The sequence below is a fragment of the Lissotriton vulgaris genome, chromosome 1_1, assembly GCF_964263255.1.
Source record: "Lissotriton vulgaris chromosome 1_1, aLisVul1.2, whole genome shotgun sequence".
NCBI classification, from domain to species: Eukaryota; Metazoa; Chordata; class Amphibia; order Caudata; family Salamandridae; genus Lissotriton; species Lissotriton vulgaris.
In genome coordinates, this window is record NC_141685.1 from 1,733,964,708 (window position 1) to 1,733,979,344 (window position 14,637).

At 45.8% G+C, this 14,637-nt stretch overlaps 1 long non-coding RNA gene across 5 annotated transcripts in view; it reads left to right on the plus strand.

Moving 5' to 3' along the window:
• The window catches only part of LOC147751123 (uncharacterized), a 426,133-nt gene that overhangs the window by 22,779 nt on the left and 388,717 nt on the right, over nt 1-14,637 (plus strand). For 3 of the 5 annotated variants that reach the window (XR_015295543.1, XR_015295542.1, XR_015295541.1), the window contains one exon: nt 8,608-8,888. The exons of the other annotated variants lie outside the window; for them this stretch is intronic. This is a non-coding gene — a long non-coding RNA (uncharacterized LOC147751123). Of the gene's footprint in view, nt 1-8,607; nt 8,889-14,637 lie in introns of those variants that run through there. 5 annotated transcript variants of the gene reach the window in all.

A 14,637-nucleotide genomic window follows, 5' to 3' on the forward strand; every position in this document is an offset into this window, starting at 1 on the left:
TAGAAAACACAAACTCCTTTTTGTCCACACATATGTCACTCACAATTACAACCAACGGGCGCCCCGGGTGTTGGAACTAGGGGTGCAGCAGGTGGTACAGCACCCCCAGACCTGGAATGAGTTAAGAAAGGTGATGGAAAACAGTGAAGCCTTTCAATCTGTGAAATTTTCAATTTGAGCTGTGTGCTCAAAAGCATTGAAAGATCAACGGAAATTAAGGAGAGCCCAGAGAACAAAGGCATGCCACCCTTGTGAGTGGGAGATATCAGATTACAAGAATGAGGCACATGAAAGGCACTAATGTAACCAATAGCTCCTTTTTAAAGTTTGCCAACATAGCAGACAAGAATCCTTTGCGTCTTTTAATTGGGAAATGTGGAGACAGACGTGTTAAAGTAGGGCGCGAAAACAACCAATCCACAAATTATTTTACCCTTGTGTGCATGCATGGCTAAAACCACTCTGATTTATTAATGGTCTCTTCTAAGTAACTCATTTCTTTAATTATTTTTTTTTTATTGTAAAATAAATTGACACAATGTATTCACATGATTCATAATATCGCACCATAATGCAAACTGAACCACATTTTCACTAAAAAATGTCTGACTATCATTCACCCGCATCCATCCCTTCAGCTCCCCACTTAAAACTTTTTGTCATGCTCATTTGATACACTTGCTTGTTCAGTAGCAGCATGATGCTCTTAGAACACCTACAGTTTTTGCTTGCTGTAGCCCCTGGCCAGCATCCTGAATCAGAAATGTGTTCTAGCATCACTGATGGCTTTTCAGAGCTCATGTGACATTGTTCACCAGATGACCCCTTTCAAGCTCCCTCAGAAGCAGTTCATGCCATAGAGCACTTCTGCGGACGAGTCTAAACCTTTCATATTCTAGATGACAGAAAATTTTTGTTCTCCAAATCCTCGGGCAATTAAAAGTGTCTCAGACCAAGATAGACATCCCTCCATCACCATAACGACCTTTAAAATCTACATACTTACTGTGTCAAAATAGGACTTTCCGTGGTGTATTGAGCCAAAGAAGAAAATGGACTTGGCTGTCCAGAAAGTGGGGAAGTAAACCTGATACTGTGCTAGTAGCAACTGTGCAAATAGGAAAGAACTCTTTGTTATGTTATGGTAGGTATTTTTATTTAGCCACCCTACACTATTTACATGGTCTGTTAATACCCTTAATTTTTATGGTAGTTTGCTCTCCAACAGAAGGTTCATTTATTGGGGAAATCAGACTTGTGTATTCCTGATTTGTTGTCAGTGTGTTTGTGGTGGTTTTGCTCAATTTGCACTGTGGTGGTGTGTCTCTATCCCTGCGCCTCGAGTTTATTGTTTGTCCATTTATGGATGTAAACAAGCAGATGCCTCTGGGTGAGGGCTGTGTGGTTTGCATTATATTTTTATATTCTACTACAGCTCTGTTTGGCCCAGCAGTGTGATGTTTTTCTGGAAGAGGTTTGCCATAAACGCCATTGACGGCGTGCAGCGAGGCCACGCCCCCTTTTCTGGCCACGCCCCCTCCGCCGAGTTTAAAAGCACTGAATACGAGTGAATAACCAGAGATTCCCACTCCTGAGGCGGAAAGCCGGGAGCTGCACTTTGTGATTGATACTGCTTTTAATAATCTTTTAATCATTTCAGTGTTGTTTAATCCTGTGTTTTTAGCCTACCTTGACCCACTGCTTCACGTTCGGGGAGCCTGCTGATTAGGAGCAGCGCCTCCCTCCCTCAGTCAAAACGCCATTGACGGCGTGCAGCGAGGCCACGCCCCCTTTTCTGGCCACGCCCCCTCCGCCGAGTTTAAAAGCACTGAATACGAGTGAATAACCAGAGATTCCCACTCCTGAGGCGGAAAGCCGGGAGCTGCACTTTGTGATTGATACTGCTTTTAATAATCTTTTAATCATTTCAGTGTTGTTTAATCCTGTGTTTTTAGCCTACCTTGACCCACTGCTTCACGTTCGGGGAGCCTGCTGATTAGGAGCAGCGCCTCCCTCCCTCAGTCAAAACGCCATTGATGGCGTGCAGCGAGGCCACGCCCCCTTTTCTGGCCACGCCCCCTCCGCCGAGTTTAAAAGCACTGAATACGAGTGAATAACCAGAGATTCCCACTCCTGAGGCGGAAAGCCGGGAGCTGCACTTTGTGATTGATACTGCTTTTAATAATCTTTTAATCATTTCAGTGTTGTTTAATCCTGTGTTTTTAGCCTACCTTGACCCACTGCTTCACGTTCGGGGAGCCTGCTGATTAGGAGCAGCGCCTCCCTCCCTCAGTCAAAACGCCATTGACGGCGTGCAGCGAGGCCACGCCCCCTTTTCTGGCCACGCCCCCCCGCCTCTCCTACACTATTTAATGTGTCACTGGAGGAAGCGCAGCGGACGAGCGCAGCGGGAGCGCCGTTTGCGCGCCGAAGGCGCGCCTAAGGCAAGCCCGTCTGCGCCCGTCCGCGCCTGGACCGGGCCCAGGGCCACCCCCCCTACTCGTTCCACCATTACCAACCCTGCAACTACCATTATGTTCAACTCCGACTACCTTCATTCGCTAAACTCCACCGCGCATCAATGCCAGCGCATTAATCTAGCAAAACAACCACGCCACCTTCCTTACATCTGCCCAAAATGCTCCTTTATCACTAATAACTACCGCCCCTCACCAACAACGATCACAAACAAAAAGGCACTACCTAAATCATGCATAGCCGCTCTGATAAATGTGCGCTCCCTCCCTAAGCACAAATATGAAATCTCCAATTTCATTGAGAGCCACAACATCGACCTCCTCTTCATTACCGAAACATGGGGCGATCTCTCCTGCGGACCAGATTTCGCTACTGCTACCCCTGAAGGATACTCTAATGTTAGACTGGACAGACCTCCTCCTAAAAAAGGAGGCGGACTAGCCATCATATACCGTGGAAACCTAACAGTACGAACAGAAACTATCCCCACCTCTTGCTGTGAAGCTTTGTCTTTCTCTATCTCTATCCCAAATGCGCCCCCTTTCAAAGGTACACTTATCTACCGCCCTCCTGGACCTCGCAGTCCTTTCCTCGCTAGTTTACCCATGCTTCTTGAACCACTGGCAGGTGAAAGTCAGTACACCTTTTTAGGTGATTTTAACTTCCATCTTGAGCTATTGGATAATCCTGATACCACTGCTCTGTTATCTGAACTAAATACTATAGCACTCCCACAATTGGTCACTGGCTCCTCGCATACTGCGGGCCATCTCCTCGACGGTCTATTCTCTAGCGAGAAATCCCTAGCAATAAAGGATCTCCTTCCCTTTACCTGGACGGACCATTCTGCTATTCTTTTTGATTTTACACTACAACCTACTCCCCCCCGACTCCACACCTCCCCACCCTTAAATAAATTCAGAGCCTGGAAAAGCATCGACATTCCTGCTTCCCAATCCTCACTATTGACCTCCCTACCACCCACTGAGGCTGACCCTGAACTAGCTGCCATTAACTACACCACTTGGATCCGAAACACTGTCGATCAAACAGTCCCACTTAAGAAACAATCCTCCAACAGAAACATCAAGTCCTCACCCTGGTTCAATGATACTCTTAGACTGGAAAGACAACACTGTAGGCGCCAAGAACGCAAATGGAGACGTGACTACGACCCAGAGCAAAAATCCCTCTATAAAATCATGCTGCTTAACTACAAACAACTAATCATCAAAGAGAAAAGTAAGTACTATAGCAGTCAAATTAATCTTGCTCAAGACTCAACCAAACAACTCTTCCAGGTAGTGACGCGTCTCTCTGGACAAACAGCATCCACCCCTATTACATATACCCAAGAATTATGTAACTCTCTGGCAAACCATTTCCAAAAAAAAGTCACGGACATCTTCTCCCAATTTAAAGCGCATGCCAATGGTACTGGACACCCTCACTCCGCCTCTAATGACCAAACTCCGTCGGACATGAACTCTACCAACCCCCTTCGAACAAACCCTCCCAGTTCCTTCCAGGAATTTTCTCAGATCTCCTCTGAATTGGTGTCTCATCTCTTACGCACCACGAATTCCGGATCTCCGGAAGACCCATGTCCCCCCGCCATTCTCAAAAACTTCCCCGAAATTATAAGCCCTAAACTCACCGATATTTTTAATACAATGTTCCTGTCCACTACTTTTCCTTCCATCTGGAAAAAAGCCATTGTCAAACCTCTTATCAAAAAAAGCTCACTTGATCCTACGATAGTTGCCAATTATCGTCCTATCGCCTGCCTCCCACTCCCTGCCAAAATTGTGGAAAAAATAATGAATACACAAATTTCAGATTTTATAGATCAAAACAACTGCCTGGACGAAACACAATTTGGCTTCCGGAAGGGACACGGGACGGAAACTGCGCTTATTAAAGCCACAGAGGAAATCAGGAAGTCTCTGGATAGTGGAGGATCAGCAGTGCTCATTCTGCTGGACCTGTCTGCGGCCTTCGACACGGTCGATCACTCCACTTTGATCGACCGTGTCGAAACGGCAGGCATCACGGGTGCAGCGAAAGAACTCATTGCCTCATTCCTCACCGATCGAGTTCAATCCGATGCCTTCGGCAACTTCAACTCACCTCCCTTCACTCTTCCTTGTGGTGTTCCCCAGGGGTCCTCGCTAAGTCCCACATTATTCAACATCTATGTGTCAGACTTAGCGAGGACCATAAAAATCCATCACCTAGCAGTTACATCCTACGCCGACGACACCCAGATTGTCCTAGCCATAAACAAAAACGGAGATGAAGTGGCCGCCAACTTTAATCTGGGAATGCTGGCAATAAGTAATTGGATGGCAAGAAACTGCCTGAAATTAAACTCCGATAAAACGGAGGTGATGCTGTTTGGCAATCTCTCCCCTGCTTGGTCTCCCACATGGTGGCCTGATGCCCTGGGACCCCCCCCTTCCCCTGTGACCAAGGCAAGAAATCTCGGAGTTATACTGGACACCAAACTTACCTTCATGCACCACGTCAACGCGGTAGTATCCTCCTCATTCTATACCTTGAGAATGATAAAAAAACTCCTACCTTATCTTCCCATGAATATGACAAAAACGTTGATCAGCGCACTCATCATGGCCCGCATTGACTATTGTAATGGTCTGCTAGTCAATGCTCAAGAAGGTGTTCTAAAGAAATTACAACTGGTGCAAAATGCGGCGGCCAGATTGATTACGGGATGTCCTAAGTATGCCTCCATTTCTGGGACACTCCGAGAGCTTCACTGGCTGCCTGTAAAGAAGAGAACTAAGTTCAAGGCCCTCTGTATTGCCTATAAAGCAATTCATGGTCAAGGTCCAGCGTATTTGAAAGATTCCTTCTGTCCTTACAAACCTGCCAGATCCCTAAGATCCTCAACCGCTGGACTCATGCAGGTTCCCAGGACTAAGAAAGTCTCCTGGGGAGACAGATCCTTCATAGTTACCACTTCTAAACTATGGAACAGTCTTCCACATTACATCAAAGCCTCCACATCTCTTCTCTCTTTCCGCAAGCAGATAAAATCCTGGCTGTTCACGCAATAACTCCTCATGGACCAGTTCTCTCTCTCAGCGCTGAGACACCCACGGGTAATTGAGCGCTTAACAAATCGACTAAATAAATAAATAAATAAATAAATAGATAGATGGTTTATACTAGATGTTGAACACCCTCATTTTCTGTGTAAGACTTGTGTCTTGCTGTAACTTGTGTAAAGAAGCAGGTTGGCATGGTTTAGACTGATGTGGTATTGCAGTGGGTGGTGTAGGGGGGTGTGGGGAGTCATGTGTGGTCTTGGCTATTGTACTTCTTTTGGTTGTATAGAAATAGATTGCAATTTAGTGTGGTAAGGTGAGGTATGGTGTTATGTGGCATTTGGTGATGTGGTACACATACCTTTAAGGTGATAGGTAATGATATGGCGTGCCAAAGTTTGAGAAAGTGTGGCATTGTGTGGTATTGTGTGTGTTGAGAGTGGTATGGTACTGAGAGATGTGGTCTTAAAAATTGATGATGTGACATGATGGCATATGTTGGTGTATGAGCTGTAGTGAGGTAGACTGAAGTGGAGTGGTGCAATATGAGATTGTCTTGTTTGGTATGTTGGTGTGTTCGCTGGTGCGGTGTGGTGATATGTACTAAGTGAACTTTATTTATGTATAGTTCTGCTGTGTTTTTATGTGTAATGTAATTGCTCTTATATGGATAGTTGTGGTATCGAAGGGCACATTTACTGCATGGTGTGGTGTAGTCTGATGTGGAACCATAGGGAACTATGGGAGGGGTTGATAGATGGGTGGAGTGCAATATGATAGCCTGTGATGTGGCTTGGTATAAAGTGTAGAATGTTGTAATCTGGAATAAGTATACTTGTATCCGGTGGTGCAATGTGTAGGATGTTGCGTTTTGGTGTGGTATAGATTGGTGTGGTGTACATTAGTGTGGTGTTAGATTTTGTGGTGCTATGTGACATATGTAAATGTAAATGTGTTTCGATTTATATAGCGCAACACTTTAACCCAGGGGTCTCAAGGCGCTTGCTTAGGGAACCCGTCCTGGTATTCCCCTGTGAGATACCCCGGCTGGGTATCCACAAGGTGAAAGCCAGGCATCCCGCCACGAGAGGCCATAGTGGAGATTAAGCAAGCTATTGCCAAGAGTCGCAGAGTGTGACCCCGTGAGTCGAGTAGGCACCGGAGCGAGAATTGTCGACTCCGTGGAATTTTGAGCCCGAGACCCGCCGAGGCGGGGAATCGAACCCTGGTCCACGGCCGATCTCAGCTTCCGGGTCTGCCGCCTCTAACCACTGAGCCACGCTTCTCCATACCACATATGTGGTATGGTGAACAAGGAGGTGTGTTGTGGTACAGTAGGGTGTGTTGTATACCATAGAATGTATGGTCCTGTGTGGAGGTATGAAGACAACAAGGGTGCTGGGAGGGGCGGCAAAGTGACCGGAAGAGTTTTGCAATATTAGATAGATGGTGTATACTAGATGTTCAACACCCTCATTTTCTGTGTCAGACTTGTGTCTTGATGTAACTTATGTAAAGAAGCAGGTAGGTATGGTTTAGAATGATGTGGTGTTGCAGTGGGTGGTATAGGGCGGTGTGGGGAGTCAAGTGTGTTCTTGGCTATTGTAATACATTGAATTGTATAGTAATTACATGGCAATTTAGTGTGGTAAGGTGAGGTATGGTGTTATGTGGCATTTGGTGATGTGGTACACAGACCTTTAAGGTGAGACGTATTGATATGGTGTGCCAAAGTCCGAGAAAGTGTGGCATGGTGTGGTATTGTGTGTGTGTTGAGAGTGGTGTGGTACTTAGAGAGGTGGTGTTGAAAATTGATGATGTGACATGATGGAATATGTTGGTACATGATATAATGGGCTGTAGTGAGGTAGACTCAAGTGGAGTGGTGCAATATGAGATTGTCTTGTGTGGTATGTTGGTGTGTTCGGTGGTGCGGTGTGGTGATATGTACTAAGTGAACTTTGTTGTTGTATAGTCCTGCTGTGCTGTGATGTTGTATGTAATTACTCCTATATATGGATAGTTGTGGTATTGAATGGCATGTATACTGCATGGAGTGATGTAGTCTGTGGTGGAACCATATGGAACTAAGGGAGGGGTTGATGGGTGCGTGGGGTACAATATGATAGCATGTGATATGGCTTGGTATAAAGTGTGGGATGTTATAATCTGGTATAAGTATACTTGTATCCGGTGGTGCAATGTGTAGGATGTTGCGATTTGGTGTGGTGTAGATTGGCGTGGTGTTAGGTTTTGCCCTACATACTGACCCTTATTAATAAACTCCAACACATTACCCTCACTTAGAAAGAAAACACAATACACAACACATGTCATCACTATGTATTTTATTTTCCTTTTCATGACTTGTATCATTTTACATCAGTGCCTTTAAAAAGGTTTATTTTATTATTTTCTTTGAGTAATTGTCACTTACATTGTGCATTTCAACTTTGGCTGTGCATTATGTTGCACCAGAAACTTTACTGTTTAGGTCTGTGACAGCACCTTAGTATGATAAAGAACCAGGCACTGTCCTGATACACAGCCCACACAGTTGCATTACATACAGGCCCGTGTTTATTATCCCTCAAACATTAAGTTCCTTTAGAAAGAAAGAAATGACAACTGCACAGAGGGTGTTTTTATTTATTTCCCCTATTTTGGTCTCCATAACAGACATCATTTTACATCAGAGACATTTAAATATGTATTTATTTTTTCCTTTTCACAATAGGAATCATTTTACACCAGGCCCTTTAAACTTAGGTTGTGCAAGATATTGCACAGGCACCCTAGCAGTCTGGGGCTGATGTAGCACAGTCCAGCATGTTACAGAACACTGCCTGGACATGTTGCCAATCCCCTGCTGCTGCTTTACAAGATGACCATGTTTATCACCCCAAATACATTACCACATATGTAAAAGAAACCACAATTGCATAACCCTTGTTTTTATTTTCATAAATGCTGTCACTTTCGCCCATAGACTTTTTAAAATTAGGCGGCAAAATTACCACCATCGCAATCCAATGGCCTAACTTCCCTCCTCTTTTAGGGCCAATGGCTTTCCTTCCCGCTGCTGCCTATGGCACGCCCCCACGCCTCAGGCCACCACTCAGGAACTCCATCGGCAACAGGCACGCCTCCTGGGGGGCTGGCCTATCTCCCAAAAAAGACCCTGAAACACTCTAGGGCTCCCATTCCACAGATGGACCTCGACGCTGCTCAAGCAACATCAGGCTGCAGCCTCTACTAGCCAGTGGACATGCCCAGACATGTCCCTGCTTGCCCAGGCATGTCCCTGCTGACCCAACAAACATGGCGCACACAGGTAAGTCTCTGCTCATCCATCCCACAACTCTAAAACACCCCTGTAGGTCCTACTGGCGGCCTTGCCGCTAGCCCTAGGCACCCCACACCATCACTCTACACCCCTTGACACACATCCATTAATTCCTGTGTGAAGGGCACTCACACACTACACATGCCCCACTTCCACCACTGCCCCTCTGGGGGAGGGTGCCCTCAGACCCTGGACTTCCGGCCCCAGACTTCCGGCCAGGGACTTCCGGGGAGGGACTTCCGGGGAGGGACTTCCGGCCCCCGACTTCCGGGGCAGGACTTCTGGGGCGGGACATCCGGCTCCTACGTCACTTCCAGGGGGCGTTCCCACCTGTCAAAAAATGAATGGTGATGGAAGGTATGTCCCCTATACTACTCATCTGAACCAATCAAACACTCACACCCAGTCAAAAGATCTGGGTTTGATCCATCACCGTTCTTTAGCCCACTCTGCCTTCCCAGTTCAGACATGGCTATATGCAAATCAGTCTGACCCTGTGCCTCACCACCCCCTTTTGTACCGCTTTTGGCTGCCATAAGTGTGGCAGGGTATGCTCAGATGTGAGTCCCTTGCTCACTTTGCCACTGGATTCAAGCAAGCCGTGCTGAAGACGGCTGGAATGCCAGAAACCGGTCCTCGGAAGCTTGTTTCTGGTCCAGGGAAGACATGGCTTGGCAGTTCGGGCTGGACGGTTCCCATGAGGCACAGGGTCAGACTGATTTGCTTATAGCCATGTCTGAACTGGGGTGGCAGAGTGGGCTAAAGAACGGTGATGGATTAAACCCGGAACTTTTGACTGGGTGTGAGTGTTTGATTGATTCAGATGCTCAGTCCATCACCACCCCCTTTTGTGCCGCTTTTGGCCGCCATAAGTGTGGCAGGGTATGCTCAGACGTGAGTCCCTTGCTCACTTTGCCACTGGATTCAAGCAAGCCGGGCTGAAGACGGCTGGAATGCCAGAAACCGGTCCTCGGAAGCTTGTTTCCGGTCCAGGGAAGACATGGCTTGGCAGTTCGGGCTGGACTGTTCCCATGAGGCACAGGGTCAGACTGATTTGCATATAGCCATGTCTGAACTGGGGTGGCAGAGTGGGCTAAAGAACAGTGATGGATTAAACCCAGATCTTTTGACTGGGTGTGAGTGTTTGATTGATTCAGATGCTCAGTCCATCACCACCCCCTTTTGTACCGCTTTTGGCCGCCATAAGTGTGGCAGGGTATGCTCAGACGTGAGTCCCTTGCTCACTTTGCCACTGGATACAAGCAAGCTGGGCTGAAGACGGCTGGAATGCCTGAAACCGGTCCTCGGAAGCTTGTTTCCGGTCCAGGGAAGACATGGCTTGGCAGTTCGGGCTGGACTGTTCCCATGAGGCACAGGGTCAGACTGATTTGCATATAGCCATGTCTGAACTGGGGTGGCAGAGTGGGCTAAAGAACGGTGATGGATTAAACCCAGATCTTTTGACTGGGTGTGAGTGTTTGATTGATTCAGATGCTAGGTCCATCACCACCCCCTTTTGTACCGCTTTTGGCCGCCATAAGTGTGGCAGGGTATGCTTAAACGTGAGTCCCTTGCTCACTTTGCCACTGGATTCAAGCAAGCCGGGCTGAAGACGGCTGGAATGCCAGAAACCAGTCCTCGGAAGCTTGTTTCCGGTCCAGGGAAGACATGGCTTGGCAGTTCGGGCTGGACTGTTCCCATGAGGCACAGGGTCAGACTGATTTGCATATAGCCATGTCTGAACTGGGGTGGCAGAGTGGGCTAAAGAACGGTGATGGATTAAACCCAGATCTTTTGACTGGGTATGAGTGTTTGATTGATTCAGATGCTCAGTTCATCACAACCCCCTTTTGTACCACTAGTAGGCCTGCAGCACTTGTTGTGCCACCCACTTAAGTAGCCCTTGAAGCACACCTCAGACCTGCCATTGTAGCCTGTGAGTGCAGTTTTAAACTGCAATTTCAACTTGTCAAAATAAATCTTTTGTGAGGCCCAATCTTTCCTTTTTAATACATCCAAGTCACCCTGTCAGGTCCTGGTGTCCTCAGGATCGTACGATGCTATAAAGGGTTCCACCTCTCGACAGCCTCTGGGTCTGAATGAGAACAGACTCGCAGAAGTGGTCAAGTGAGGGATATCAGGAAGGGTAGGAAGGGAGCAGCAGGGAGAGGATGCTGAAACGAGAACAAGGCACTATGAGTCAAGCACACACTTGTACATATAATACACACATATAACACAAGGTACAGCCTACCAGCTAAAGGTATCTGAAGGCTCATTTACCTGGTGGGAGGGAAAAGGTTGGCTTTGCCTGGCAATCAGAAGTGTAGAACATGTATCCCTGATCTAGAACACAAGAATCTTAAGGTTATCTTTTGAATCTGATGCACATTACTTAATACACTTCTGTATGACATACACGTACCAAATGTTATGACATCTAAGGCTTCAACAGAGGGCAAATGGTAAATAGCCAGCCAGGCGAAGCTCATAAACCCCTGTTGTAATTGTACAAGATAGAAAACAATAGTTAATATCCAATGCCCACACGATTAGACCTCTGGTTGAACTTCACCTGTGGGCCAATCGTGGTATTGAACTAAAGTGTAAGCTCCAACTGATGAACACAAATCTGTACTTATACTGGAGCCCAAAGAACAAAGAATGCAGAATACTTCTTCAGCATAACTGGTTTGACACCGATGTCCAGAGTGAGCACAACCCTTGTGCTCAAAGTCACATCCGAAAATAATAGCAAAGTAATTACTATCAAACAGAATTCAAATTGTCAAGACCCACACTGGACTGAGGGATATTCGGCAAAGTGTCTCACAAGTGCGAGTAAATCATAAACATCGCATGACAATGTCTCAGAGAAATAATCCGGGAAGAGATTCCACCCAGTTTGCACTCGCAACGGGAGTGCACTGCTGCAACCTGCCAAAGAAAACAGTCACTGCAATAAGTCTCCGAGGAGACTCGTGTATGGAGCCTCAGCCGAGGGCTCCCTGAGCTCCAACAAGCTCCGTAGCAAAGTTCGGAAATGCTCGAGATGAGCGCTCAAGGGGAACAAACACAGGGAATCACTCCAAAGGATACGCTGGATACTCGAGGGAAGAAATCCTACCGTGTCTTCGATAGATACCAGAATCAACAGCAAGGGTCTCTCATTCTCCGCTCCGTCTTGAGTCTTCCGCGTGTGACGTAATCGGCCAGAGGCGTCGCACGCGTACCTAGAATCATGGGAATTGTAGTTTTACTGCAACAGAAACGTCTCAAGGCAGTGTTCGAGACTGCCCACCTCCGTGGGACGCGACACACCCCTAGGGTTGACCCTGGACAGCCCAGAGGGCAGGGTGCAAGGTATTTAAAAAGTAGAACGTGAACTTTTAAGTTTTACATGTCCAAGTAGTGAAAAACTCCTACAGTCGTTTTTCACTTCTGCAAGACCTACCCCCCCTCCCCATAGGATAACATTGGAGTTACCTTATTACATTTAATAAGTGGTAACTTCCAAATGGAAACAGTTAACCAGTTTATGTTTAGTGTCTTTGTAATTGTAATTAAAAAATCTAACTTATGATGAAGTCAGATTTTAAATTACAATTTTGAAAATGGCACTTTTATTTCTGTGGATATATGGTGCCGAAGACTGAGAATCAGGAAGAAAATGGGAATTGTGTTTAGTATCTCGCCTTGCCTCGTGTGTAAAGGAGAGAAAATGCCAGAGGGCAGGTTTCCCTATGATATGGCACTCAATTAGCGGTTGAACACTTGATTATGAATTAGAGAATAGAACCCAATGACCTCTGCTGAGAAGAGCATGCAATTTCCCCAGAATGGTACCTTTAAAGTGAGAAAGCATGAGCACTTAAAATGTGTGATGTACGATAGGAGACCAGCCTAGACCAGATTATTTTGGCATATTGAATGTGTGCTGCTCATAAGAATGAGTATAACAGAATAAAGACTCTGATCAGGCACTCTGTTAGTAATTGGTTGGAAGCGAGATGGAACTCGAGACAGCAAGCATGGCATGAAGATATGTTGTTTATCTTGCAACTGTGAGGGAGAATGAAAGTGAGATGACAGACAAGAAAGAGCGCAGCTGAAAAAAAGGAACACAGGGTCAGATGATGATGAAGAAGAAGAAGAGGAGTTCTTAGACAATGTATTACATTCAAGACCACCTCAGTATCATGTTGTGCCCCCTCCCATGGGGTCAGCACAACAGGGGTCAGAGACTGGAAGTTTAGGGGCCAGTGTTATTGAGGGTCCAATTGTATCCACTGCCCAAGTGCACCAAAAGAAGGAACATCTGCTTCTGTATCAAGTGCATCTACTGGTGCAAATGTTGCACCTACAGTTACCTCCATTGCAGACATAGAATCACACCTCCCTACAGTGATGTAATACAATTACAGATAGAATTCAAATATATTTTGAAGGGTACAATCGATCCAGAGAGATTGAATACTTACGATGAGGCAAAGTTAAGACATTTGAGCAAGGAAGCTACTAGACAGGCCCATAAGGCTCATAAGAAATTAGATGAGTTGGCTTAGGAGTATAAGATAAGTATGAATGGGAAGACAATTTTTCAGGAAATTATTAGCATGGTAATGCGACAAGGAGATAAAAGAAATCAAAGTACCAAGTTTGAAGGCTTACATTGAAGAGTTAATGAAAACACAAAAGAGTAGGGAGAATTAAGGAAGTTCATTGACAAATAGGCAAGGACAGAAGGAACAAGGTAAGGAAGAAAAAGGCCTTTTTTTGAAGGTCCGGATGAAGGATCGTTGCTGCTTGCGTCTACACTGACCTATTGGCGGCTACACCGGCCTTTGGAATATTGAAATATTGGAGCGGTTTTTGTGCACTTCAACCCCACTTATTTGTGGAGTTGGAGGACTTGGACTAATATCTTGGGCCATCCTTTGTCGGAAGATTGTGGGACATTGGAACTGTCTAGGTCAACAGTCTTTGTTGCTTGCGAGATTAGGCCCTTATGTGCTGTTACTGAATTTTGGTCAACATTGACCGGCATACATAAAATCGGATTGCGATTAAGATATTTGAGCCATGACTAAGTTCCAACCGGAACGAAATTCGTTGGCTGATGTCCAATTTTAACTACTGCCACAATAAAGAATATATTTTTGGGGAAATAGTTGAAGCTTACTGACTTCTTTCTGGTGCACCTTCCTTTCTTTTATGAACATACTTATCTGGTTTCCAGTGGAGTGGAAGTACGGCGAACTCCGGAAGCTGTTGCACAGACTCTTTATTTGTTGTTTTCTACCTAGAAATTTAGGTGCTGAACCATGGTCAGCCAGATTTAGCTTTTCACTTCAAGGAAGAAAAAGGCACTCGGTGGAGCTGAAGGGGATGTGAGGCCAAGGGCGGATTGACTTGTAAGTTTCTCTTAAGAGAAGGGCATAGAGGAGTGTATGTACATATTCCTGGGGTCAATCTGATCTTCTTTTAATTACCAAGAATTTCCTTAAGCTGAGAGAGGAACCATTGAAATGGTTTGAAGATGTAGAAAGGATTGTGACTGTCCGAAAGTGCTTTGGTAAGATTTGAATACATTGTTTGTTGTTGTCTATAGGGATTTGTAGATGTAGCACAAGGGGGTCATGAATTGTCCCACACAGGAGCCCAATAGAACAGCCCAAAATGGTCTGTAGCTAAATGCAATGATCAAATATAGAGAGTTTATTGAGCATTTGAAACTGAAGT